This window comes from Prionailurus bengalensis, chromosome E3 (assembly GCF_016509475.1).
Source record: "Prionailurus bengalensis isolate Pbe53 chromosome E3, Fcat_Pben_1.1_paternal_pri, whole genome shotgun sequence".
NCBI classification, from domain to species: Eukaryota; Metazoa; Chordata; class Mammalia; order Carnivora; family Felidae; genus Prionailurus; species Prionailurus bengalensis.
This window is the reverse complement of record NC_057357.1, coordinates 27357309-27369572: the sequence shown is the minus strand read 5'-3', so window position 1 is coordinate 27369572 and position 12264 is coordinate 27357309. Positions and strand designations below refer to the sequence as shown.

The 12264-nt window shown below is 39.3% G+C and overlaps 1 long non-coding RNA gene across 1 annotated transcript in view; it reads right to left on the bottom strand.

Annotated features, from left to right (window-relative positions):
• Positions 1-12264, bottom strand: part of LOC122471623 — a 231287-nt gene that overhangs the window by 107722 nt on the left and 111301 nt on the right. The window contains exon 3 of the long non-coding RNA XR_006294221.1: positions 9000-9086. This is a non-coding gene — a long non-coding RNA (uncharacterized LOC122471623). The remainder of the gene's footprint in view (positions 1-8999; positions 9087-12264) is intronic.

The following is a 12264-nucleotide window of genomic DNA, read 5'->3' as shown; positions in this document are numbered from 1 at the left end:
TCATCTGAAATAATCACAGTCACTACTGTGTATCATGCTTCTGATAAGAAAAAAAAAGGCAAGTGTAAACATTATGTCTTTCCAAGACTCAATTTACACAAGTTACATATTAGATGAAGCAGGCCCAAGAAGGCATTGTGTCTGGAGAAGACTAAGGCGATGTAAGCGTCAGAAAACAGCCCAAGCACAGCTCGGAAAGCTTTAAAAATGGGATGTAGCGGCCAGGGGGTGGGGAGTGTAGACTATGGAACATTCTCCTCTTTTACAATGTCGCTATTTTCTGGTTTAATTAGAATCAGATAGTGTGCAATATAATCATCACCTGATAACATAATTCCGTCAAACATGGAAGAGTAATATTCAAGTGACTGAAGCATGAACATAATTCACCTCAAGCAAGGGAGAGAAATTGGATTAGCAAAATGCCGCCAGATTCACTAATTAATTTGCTATATTATGCATGACAGGAAACAGCATAGAACAGAAAAAAAGCCTGATTTTTCTGAGTTTGGGAGGTAGCGCTGGACGTGCTTCCCCATAATTTATTTCTGCAAGGGGTTAATGATTTGATCAAGGGTTGGCTAAAAGGGATTCCACAGGGTAGAACGAGAAGGAAGCAATGAGCTGGTGGAGCCAGTGTACTTATCCACTTAGCAGATGTCAGAATCACTCTGCTTCTTCATTTAAAGGACTCCCTCCTCTGCCGAAGCACTCATCTGTACCCTGCTTCTCTACAAACCCAAGAAATGGGCAAATTAGCAGGTGTGTCCCTTGACCAATTCAGTGTCAGTACAAGTTGACAGTCTCAACTCTGTTGCGTTTCCTCATCTCCTGTCAATGACTGGATTTCTAATGAAGGCAAACAAATAATATCAAATTCTTGCTGTCTTCCCTTGAAGGGACAGACTCTCACAAGGTTGAAATTTTCATTACATCCTTCATCCAACATGTTGATAATGATTTGGATTGAGATCAATAGCAGATGCCTTCAAATTATTTATTTATAACCATTTCACATAGTGTTTAAGATTTAAAAAAAAATTTTTAACATCTATTCATATTTTGAGAGACAGAGATAGACAGAGCATGAGCAGGGAAGGGGCAGAGAGAAGGAGACACAGAATCCAAAGCAGATCCCAGGCTCTGAGCTGTCAGCACAGACCCTGACGCGGGGCTTGAACTCATGAACTGCGAGATCGTGACCTGAGCCGAAGTCGGATGCTCAACCGACTGAGACACCCAGGCACCCCGCATAGTGTTTAAGATTTTAAACACTGGATTCTGACAAACCTGGGCTCAAATCTTCTCTCTGCCACTGCATCATCTTGGTCAGGTCACTCGTAAGTCATTCTGAGCTTCAATATTCTCATTTGTACACTGGAAGTGTGGTAAGTATATTCACTGCATTAATGAGATAACACTCATCAGGGATTTTGTTGATTAACTGGCCACTTTGTCATTCTGCCATATTGCTGTTTCTGCTGCTTGACACCAACATGAAAGTGGAATGAACTGGGTACTGCTGGCCTCCACTAAAAACCCCACTAGCACTATTACTCTCCAAAAATGGGATAAGCCCTTCTTCTTTTGTTTGCCACAGCTCAGCGGAGACCACTTTGAGAATTTACAAACTTTGGTGTAATGAAAAGAAAGCAGAACACCAAGACTAACTCCCAACTAGTCAGAGGCTGTATTGTAATTCAACCACATCAATAATGACATTAAATGTAAATGGTCAAAATATACACATGAAGAGACAGGGATTGACAGATTGGATTTTAAAAAGGAAGACACAAATATATGCTGTCCATAAGGAACCTATAAAGACATAGAAAGGTTAAAAGTAAAAGAATTTAAAAAATATATACAATGCCTTGGGGCGCCTGGGTGGCGCAGTCGGTTAAGCGTCCGACTTCAGCCAGGTCACGATCTCGCGGTCCGTGAGTTCGAGCCCCACGTCAGGCTCTGGGTTGATAGCTCAGAGCCTGGAGCCTGTTTCCGATTCTGTGTCTCTCTCTCTCTCTGCCCCTCCCCCGTTCATGCTCTGTCTCTCTCTGTCCCCAAAATAAATAAACGTTGAAAAAAAAATTTTTAAAAAAATATATATATATATACAATGCCAGAACTATTCAAAACTGTATGTCAATCATGTGTGTGTACTTAACAGAAAAGCTTCAAAATGCATGAGGCAAAAACTGAAGGAACTGAAAAGAAAAATAGAGAAATCCACAAGTGCACTTGGAAACTTTGCAGTTTCTCTCTCCACAATTGATACAACAAGTAGAAAGACAATCAGTATGAATATACAAAACTATCAACAAAGTTAATGTAACTAACATAGAATATTCCATTCCATAACAGAATATGCATTCTTTTCATGTTCATATGGGCCATTCAACAAGATATTCTGATATTCTGGGCTATACAACAAACTTTATCAAATTGAAATGATACAAATTATGTTCTGTGAACATGACAGGATTGAACTAGAAATCAATAACATAAAGACATCTGAAAAATTTCCAAATACTTGGAAATTAAACATCATTCTAAATAGTCTTTGAATCAAAAAGGAAGGTATACGTAAAACTCAGGAATTATTTTGTGGGAATGCAAGCTGGTGCAACCACTCTGGAAAACAGTATGGAGGTTTCTCAAAAACTGAAAATAGAACTACCCTAGGACCCAGCAATTGCACTACTAGGTATTTATCCAAGGGACACAGGTGTGCTGCACCCCCATGTTTATAGCAGCACTATCAACAATATCCAAAGTATGGAAAGAGCCCAAATGTCCATCGATGGATGAATGGATAAAGAAAATGTGGTATGTATATACAATGAAGTATTACTCAGCAATCAAAAAGAATGAAATCTTGCCGGGGCACCTGGGTGGCTCAGTCGGTTAAGTGTCCAACTTTGGCTCAGGTCACAATCTCATGGTTCATGGGTTCAAGCCTCGCATCAGCCTCTGTGCTGACAGCTCAGAGCCTGGAGCCTGTTTCAGATTCTGTGTCTCCCTCTCTCTCTGCCCCTCCCCCACTTGTGCTCTGTCTCCCTCTGTCTCAAAAATAAATAAAAATTTTAAAAAAATTTTTTAAAGAATAAAACCTTGCCATTTGCAACCATGTGGATGGAACTAGAGGGTATCATGCTAAGCGAAATTAGTCAGAGAAAGACAAATATCATATGACTTCACTCATATGAGGACTTTAAGAGACAGAACAGATGAACCTAAGGGAAGGAAAACAAAAATAATATAAAAACAGGGAGGGGGACAAAACAGAAGAGACTCATAAATATGGAGAACAAACTGAGGGTTACTGGAAGGGTTGAGGGAGGGGGGATGGGCTAAATGGGTACGGGGCATTAAGGAATCTACTCCTGAAATCATTGTTGTACTAGATGCTAACTAATTTGGATGTAAATTTTAAAAAATTAAAAAAAGAAATAATATGGGCAGTTTGATTTCTAGCTAGTAATTTTGCCAAGTTTTTACTTTTATTATCATTTGTTACCGTGGTAATCTGGTCTTTCTTAAGTAATCTGATTACTCTAGTAATTTGATTACTCTAGTAATCTGTTGTTTAATATATCAAGTTATTTAAAATTTTTTAGAGGGGCTGAATATTCAAAGATACACTCTTGGTCTCTCTTTTTTCAAATAAATTGTAATACTCTAATTGCTTATTTTAAAAGTTTGGGTTTTGCTATTGGGATCACATCAAAATAAAAAGCTTTTTCACAGTTAAAGAAACCAACAAAACAAAAATCCCACTGAATGAGAAAAGGTCTTTGTAAATGATACGTATGTTAAGGGGTTAATATCCAAAATATGTAAAGAACTTACACAAACAACACCAAAAAAAAAAAAAATACAATTAAAAAATGGACAGAAGCCATGAGCAGGACATTTTTCCAAAGAAGACATACAGATGGCTAACAGACACATGGAGAGATATATTCAACATCACCAATCACCAGGGAAATGCAAATCAAAACCACAGTGAGATATCACCTTACATCTCTCATAATGGCTAGAATCAACAAGAAAGAACAAGTGTTTGGCAAACACGTGGAGAAAAAGGAACGCTCATGCACTGTTGGTGGGAATGCAAACTGGTGTATCCACTGTGAAAACAGTAAGGAGGTTCCTCAAAAAATTAAAGATAGAATCACCATATGACCCAGTAAATTCCACTATTATTTACCCAAAGAAACTAAAAACATTAATTTGAAAAGATACATGCACCCCTGTGTTTATTGCAGCATTATTCACAATAGCCAGATAGCTATGGAAGCAATCCAAGTGTCTGTACATAGATGAATGGATAAAGACGATGTGGTAAATATATATATGTAATGAAATATTACTCATTCATAGAACAGAATGAGTCTTGCCATTTGCAACAACATGGATGGATCTACATATAGAATGGATCAAATATAGAATTTAAGAAACAAAAGAAATGAACAAAGAAAAAAAAGAGACAAACAACACAGACTCTTAAATATAGAAAACAAACTGGTGTTTGCCAGGAGGGATGGGTGAATGGGTGAAACTGGTGTAGGGGATTAAGAGTACACTTACTGTGATGAGCACTGAACAATGCATAGAATTGTTCAATCACTGTACTGTATACTTGAAACTAATATAGCACTGTATATTAATTATTATACTGGAATTAAAAAATAATAAATAAAGATTAAAGATAAATAATAATAATAAATAAGTAATAATAATAAATAAAGATTATTGGGTGGCTCAGTTGGTTAAGCATCTGACTTCGGCTCAAGTCATGATATCGCAGTTCATGAGTTCAAGCCCTGTGTCGGGCTCTGTACTGACAGCTCAGAGCCTGGAGCCTGCTTCAGATTCTGTGTCTCCCTCCCTCTCTCTCTGCCCCTCCCCGGCTTGCTCTCTCTCTCTCTCTCTCTCTCTCTCTCTCAAAAATAAATAAAAATATTTTAAAAATACAAAAATAAATAAAATAAAAGGTGACTCATCAAAATTTGTGGGACATAGATAAAACAGTGTTTAGAGGGAAACCTACATCATTAAATATTTATGTTAGAAAATAAGAAAGGTCGGGGCGCCTGGGTGGCTCAGTCGGTTAAGCGTCCGACGTCCGACTTCAGCTCAGGTCACGATCTCGCGGTCTGCGAGTTCGAGCCCCGCGTCGGGCTCTGGGGTGATGGCTCAGAGCCTGGAGCCTGCTTCCGATTCTTTGTCTCCCTCTCTCTCTGCGCCTCCCCCGTTCATGCTGTGTCTCTCTCTGTCTCAAAAATAAATAAACATTAAAAAAAAAAAATTAAAAAAAAAAAAAGAAAATAAGAAAGGTCTCAAATCATGGTCTAAGCTTAAACCTTAAGAAACTAGAAAAAAAAAAGAAGAAATTAGGTCCAAGACAATCAGAAGGAAGGAAATACTAAAGATAAATGCAGATCAATAAAATTGAAAACAGAAAAGCAAGAGGGGAAAAAAAAAAATCAATAAAACCCAAATGTAGTTCTCTAAAAAGATCAATAAATCTAATAAACCCTAGACGGACTTACTGAGGAAAAAAATGACAGAAAAGACAAAACTTCTCAGTAACAGGAATCAAAGATGTGACAGCACTACAGATACTATAGACAGTAAGGTGATTATAAGGGAATATTATAAACAACTTTACGCCAAAATATTCAACCACTTAGATGAATTAGACAAATTCCTTCAACAACACAAGCTCCAAATCTCACTATACAAAAATCAGTTGTATTCTATATGCCAGTAATGAACAATCTGAAAGTGAAATTAAGATAGTTCCATTTACAGTAGCATCAGAAAGAATAAAATACTTGGGAATAAATGTCACCAAGTATAATACTTATACACTGAGAACTATAATACATTGCTGACAAACATTTATTTATTATGAAAAATTTTTTAACATTTATTTATTATTGAGAGACAGAGAGAAACAGAGCATGAGCATGGGAGGGGCAGAGAGAGGGGGAGACACAGAATCCTAAGCAGGCTCCAGGCTCTGAGCTGTCAGCACAGAGCCCAACGTGGGACTCAAACTCACAAACAGTGAGATAATGACCAGAGCCAAAGTCGGATGCCCAACTGACTGAGTTGGGCCCCATACATTGATGACAAACATTTACAAGTATCTAAATAAATGGAGAGGAATTCCATGTTCATGAATTGAAAGACCCAATATTATGATGGTCATTTTCTCCAAATTGGTCTATAGATTCAACATCATTCCTACCAAATCCCAGGAGACTTTTTTTTTTTTTTCAGAAAGCTGATACTAAAATTTAAATGAAAAAGCAAAAAGTCCAGTAGAGCCGAAACAACTTTGTGAAAAAAAAAAGAACAAAGATCAAAGACTTGAACTTCCCAATTTCAAAACTTATGAGCATTTATGAGATAGCACCAGAAGACATGAAACACCTAGCAAAAAAAAAAAACACAGAATAAGTGCAAGAGCTGTATGCTGAAAATTAGAAATGCTGAGGACAGAAATCAAAGATAACCTGAGTAAACAGAAACATATCTACTCTGCTCACGGACGGAAAGACTCAACATTGTTAAGTTGCCGATTCTTCTCAAGTGTAAATTTAATGCACCTTCAATCAAACTCCCAATAGGATTTTTTTTTTTTTTTTGCAGAAATCAACAACCTAGTTCTAAAATTTTTATCGAAAGGCATAGGAACTAGCATAGCAAAAGCAATTTTTACAAAGGTGGACAAAGTTGGAGGACTCAAGGTACCTGATTTCAAGACTTACTATAAAGCCACAGTAATTAAAACTAGAATGGTATTGGTGAAGAGATAAACGCATAGATCAATAGAACAGGATAGGGAATCCAGAAACAGACCCACACAAATATGGTCAACTCCTTTTCCACAAAGGCACAAAAGCAATTCACTGGTACTAGAATAATTATTGGACACCCATATGCAAAATAATGAATCTCGACCTATATGCTACATCATGTGCAATAATTATCTCAGAAGGAATCATAGACCTAAATATAAAACCTAAAATTATAAAACTTCTAGAAGAAAACATGGCAGAAAAATCTCTGTAATCTTGGGTTAAGCAAAGATATTTTTAAATGACTTTCTTTTTAAATTAATTAATTTTGAGAAAGAGAGAGAGCATGTGCAGGAAAGAGGCAGACAGAGACGGAGAGAGAGAGAATCTCAAGCAGGCTCCGTACCACCTGTCAATGTGGAACCCATCAGCGCGGAGCCAGACATGGGGCTTGAACTCACAAACTAGGAGATCAGGACCTGGGCTGAAATCAAGAGTCAGACACTTAAAGGGCTGAGCCATTCCGGTGGCCCAAGCAAAGATATTTTAGGTATGATACCAAAAGCATAATCCATGAGTAACAAACATTAACAGACCTAACTTGACCAATATTTTAAGATTCTCTTCAACAGACATTGCTAAGAGAATAAAAAGGCAGGCCACAGAATGGGAGAAAATACATGTAAAATCCATATCTGATATCTAAACATACACCAAGAATACATAGAGAACACTTATAACTCAATAAGAAACAACTCAGTAAAAATGGGCCTAAGATTTGAACAGGCACTTCACCAAAAAAAAAAAAAAAAAAAAAAAAAAAAGGGAACGGCAAATTAGCACCCAAAAAGAAGCTCAGTGCCATTAGCCACGAACTAAAACCACAAGACACTGTTACCCACCCATTAGAAAGGCTTTTCTTCTTTTTAACTGACAATACTAGATGTTGGCAAGGATGTAAAGCAGCCGGAACACTTATACATTTCAAGTGGAATGCAATATGTACAGCCACTTTGGAAAGCATTTTGGAAGTTTCTTATAAAGTCCAGCAGACACTTATCATATGATTCAGCAACTGTGCTCCTAGACATTTACCAAATGAAGTAAAAGTGCATGTTTACACAAAATGCTGTCTGAGAATATTCTGGCAACTTTTTCATAGAGACCCGAACTTGGAAACAACCTAAATATCTTTAGGCTGATGAATGGGTGAACAAATTGCTATGCCCATACAATGCACTAAGTCTCAGCAATGAAATGAAAGAACTATTTATACAAGCAACAACTTTCCGAATCTCAAATACTAAGTGAAAGAATGCCATGTGCTGTATAATTCCACTTAAGCGATAGTCTGGAAAAGGAAATACTACCCAGACGGAAGGCAGATCAGTGTTTGCCAGAAGCAGGGGGTAGAGAGGGACTGACTACAAAGACACAAGAGACAATCTGGAGGGATGTCTGAAATGTTCCATATCTTACTTGATCGCCACTGGATGTGTTGCCAAAACTCACCCCAAAAAACGTCAGAGGACCAACACTTCCTGACTTCAAAAGACATAAAATAAGGTATGACTTCAAAAGACATAAAAAGACTACCAAAAGACATAAAATATGACATATCTTAAAAAGGTTGAGAGGCGCTTAGGTGGCTTAGTCAGTTGAGTATCTCACTCTAGATTTCAGCTCAGGTCATGATCCCAGGTCATGAGATCAAGACCTGATCGAGCTTAGCATGGTGAAGCCTGCTTAAGAGTCTCTGTCTGTCTGTCTCTCCCCCTCTGCGCCTCCCCTGCTCATGCTCTCTCTCTAAAAAAAAAAAAAAAAAAAAAAAAAGGTTTGAATTTTACAGTATATGAATTTTATCTCAAAAGAAAAAAAAGACTGAACTTTACCATGTATAAACTCTGTTTTTTTTTTTAATGTGATGTCCATTTCTCATTGTACAAAGTAGCATCTAGAACCACGTCTGGCCCATAATAGATACTTATCAAATATTTGTTCAATGGACATAGTCATTATTATAAGAACTGACTTCTCATCATCGTAGACGCGACTGTTTTTGTCTGCTCAGCTCCTCACACCCCACGCTCCTTCTGGTAACAGTGATAATCCAGCCGTCACGAGAACACCCATGCACCTTCGTCTTTCCTCAGGATTTTTCCCACCTGAAATGAGTGATACAGGTACCTTTTTCCTTTCTGGTCCCAGAATGTGTGCCGGGTCAGCCTGAATGGTCGTCCCCTCCTGGCAGAGAAGTGGGCCCGTGGCCTGAGGCTGCCGAGAAGAGGAGAAGCAGAAATGAGAGAGAAGAGGAAAAGAATCTACGGGGTTGACCCCTTGGACCCAGTTGTCCCGGGGCCACACCCACCCCTGTACTTTCCTAGGTGGGGTTACCTGAGTCAGCTAGTTCCCGCCCCCCCCCCCCCCCCCCCCCGCCTTTAAATAAAACTAGTTTCTATCACCTGCTAAGATTGCGAAAACCAGTCCTAGCATTAATAGTGAACGTAAGAGCCAACGGTTACTTAATGTTACTCTCCGCCAGGCACATTTTATGCACTTACCTCAGTCAACCTTCACCACACAACCCTGTGGGTTAGTCACTCCTTTTACCCAAATGATAGAAAGGAGAGAACTTCGGAACCTCACAGAGGTCCAGCACTTCGTCAAGGTCTCACAATGTGCACCCTTGGTGGAGCCAGTATCCCTGTGGCATAGACACCGTTTATTTTCTATACTTTAAGCTGTTTAAGGGGAAAATTAGGAACTTTGAAATCGGCTTACGGCAGTGCTTCTGGGCTGTGGCTGCACAAGAGAACCACCTGTGACACTTTAAAAGCAATCCCATCAGTCAGGCCACACCCCGTGATCAAGCAAATGCAAGTCTTCTGGTTAGGGTCCCAAGTGTTGGTAATTTTTTTTTCCCCAAGCTCCCTGGTGATTCCCCATGTGTGGCCCTGGTCAAGAACCCCCTCCTCTAAGGCTTAGGATTTATCTTTATCACAGAAAACGCTGCATCCCCCTCCTTCCTTGCTGTATAACAGAGAGTAGAGATGTGCTTGATCCTCCACCAAATTAAATTGGAATCCAGGATTAAATTGGAATTTCCAGAATTAAACTGGGGTTTCAGTTAAAAACATTTTGAAGGCAGAAAAATAGGACTTCTGTGCAGTATTATATATATATATATATATATTATATATTATATAATGTATATATATATTATATATATGTTAAAGTATTGTTTATTTGGGCCACAAAGAAAGGTAGTCAGAACAGTGCAGTATTATATATATATATTATATATTATATAATGTATATATATATTATATATATAATATATATATATGTTAAAGTATTGTTTATTTGGGCCACAAAGAAAGGTAGTCAGAACAGTAACCCTAAATTGTATTAAGCCCCCAGTGATGCACAGCTTTTGCCAGTACAGCCAGCTATCAAAACAGGAGAATATTATCTGAGCCTTGGTGGCACCAAATCACTCCATGTTTGGGTTTTAACACCTGAATCCTGGCTCTGATAAAATAGCTATAGTAATAATAATGTATGTCCCCCAGACAGTGGGGCTTTCAGCCATATTTCCATGCCATTTTCAGGGAGTGTCTAAAAGGACAAAGACTTTTTCTTCGGGGGAGACTTGCAGAAGATACAATTTGGGGTCTGTCACTGCGTTTATCCATCAGTCTGTCAGTGGGTTGTAAGGAACTAATTCATCACTCCATTCTTTTTCTCTTTTCCTGCAAGGAGAGTTGCCAGTGAGGTTCTCAATGTGGCCTTTTAGACAGAAATAAAGCTGTCCTTTTCTCAGAAAAGTGTTTTATTATATTCTCTTGATGAGCCTGAGCTACGCTGGATTCTAGCCTGTGGGACAAAAAGGATGACAGGGTTGAAAACATTAGCTTGCACCTGCTGGAAGTGTTTGGACCCATCTGCCAAGTAGACATGACCTCACACTACCCTTTCAGCTTTATGTCTCCAGACTCATTCTAGCCCTACTGAGGGGCAGCCCCACCCTCAGGCCACTTTCTGTAAAGGTTCTTTTTCCATATGTTGAATTTGTGTGCTTTGGTGGGTAGGAAGTATAATGGCACAGAGAGTTGGCGTGGGGGTTAAAAAGACAAGATTTGGACCCAGGCAGTCTTGGGTTCTGTATTAGCCAGCTCCAGTGGCCCTAACCACGTGTATGGCTTCAACAAAAGAAATTCCTTTTTATTCCTGGAGGCAGGAAGTCCAAGATCAAGGTGCAGTAAAATTTGGTTCCTTGGTGAGAACTCTCTCCTGGCTTGCAGAGAGCTGTCGTCTCTCTATCCTCAGATGGTGGAGGTAGAAAGACCTATGGCTTCTTCCTGCTCTTGTAAAGACACTAATCCCATCACGGGCACACCATTCGCAAGATTTCATCCAAACCTGATCACCTGCCAAAGGTCCCACTTCCAAATACTATCACGTGGGGGTTAAGGCTTCATTATATGTATGAACTTTGTGGGGGAAGACACAAACACTCAGTCCGTAACACCCTCTGAGCCTATATTTATCAGGATTCTTTTCACGGCAAGTGACAGAAAGCCCAGATCAAAACCGGATTAAGTGCAGAAATGACTTTGTTGATTCACCTGAAAAGTCCGGGGATATTTTAGCATGAGGCACGTCTGGATTCAGGGGCTCAAATGGTAACACCTGGAACCATTCTCTCGTCTTTCACTTCCTTCCTTGGTGCAGGTTTTATTCTCAGATAGGCTAAGATGTCCCCGTCTCCTATAGGATCGCATTCTATAGCCTGAGCCACCCGAGCCAAGAAAAAAAGACAGCATATTCCCTAAATCTCCAACAAAAGTTCCATACCTGGTTCTTATTGGTCTCCTATGCCCATCTCTGAACCAGTAAAAGAGGCAGAAGCATAGGATACTCAGACTGGCCAGTTCTCAGGCACAAAAAGCCCCAAGTCAAATCTACTTGAGCTGCATGCTAATGACAAGGGGGGAAATGTTGAATGAGACAGCAGAGGCCCACTACAGAGCTCCAATTTCTTAGTCCATAAAATTGGAAAATGGTAACAAACTTTCAAGACCACTATGAGAATGCAATTAAATAATGCTGTTAATGAAATACTACATGGCACCAACAGCACCACCTGGGACTAAATAGATTGTTAATTGTGCACACACATGCACACATGTGCGTGTGTTCCAACGTTCTCATTCCGTAAGGACCTGCCCTTGACATACTTGCTTCCCCTTAGCATAGCATAGCATAGCAAATGTACGTCTTCTGTAACGCACGGTAGAAAGCATTACTCAGGCATACTGGCCTTCCTGAGGCAAGATGTTAATTAATGAGACCTCAGCAAAGATGAGTAACTCTTCCAAAAGGGACACCTCCAGAGTCTCTCAAGAGGGAGAGACCAATGCCCCCTAAATGCTTTGGATGAGGACGCCAC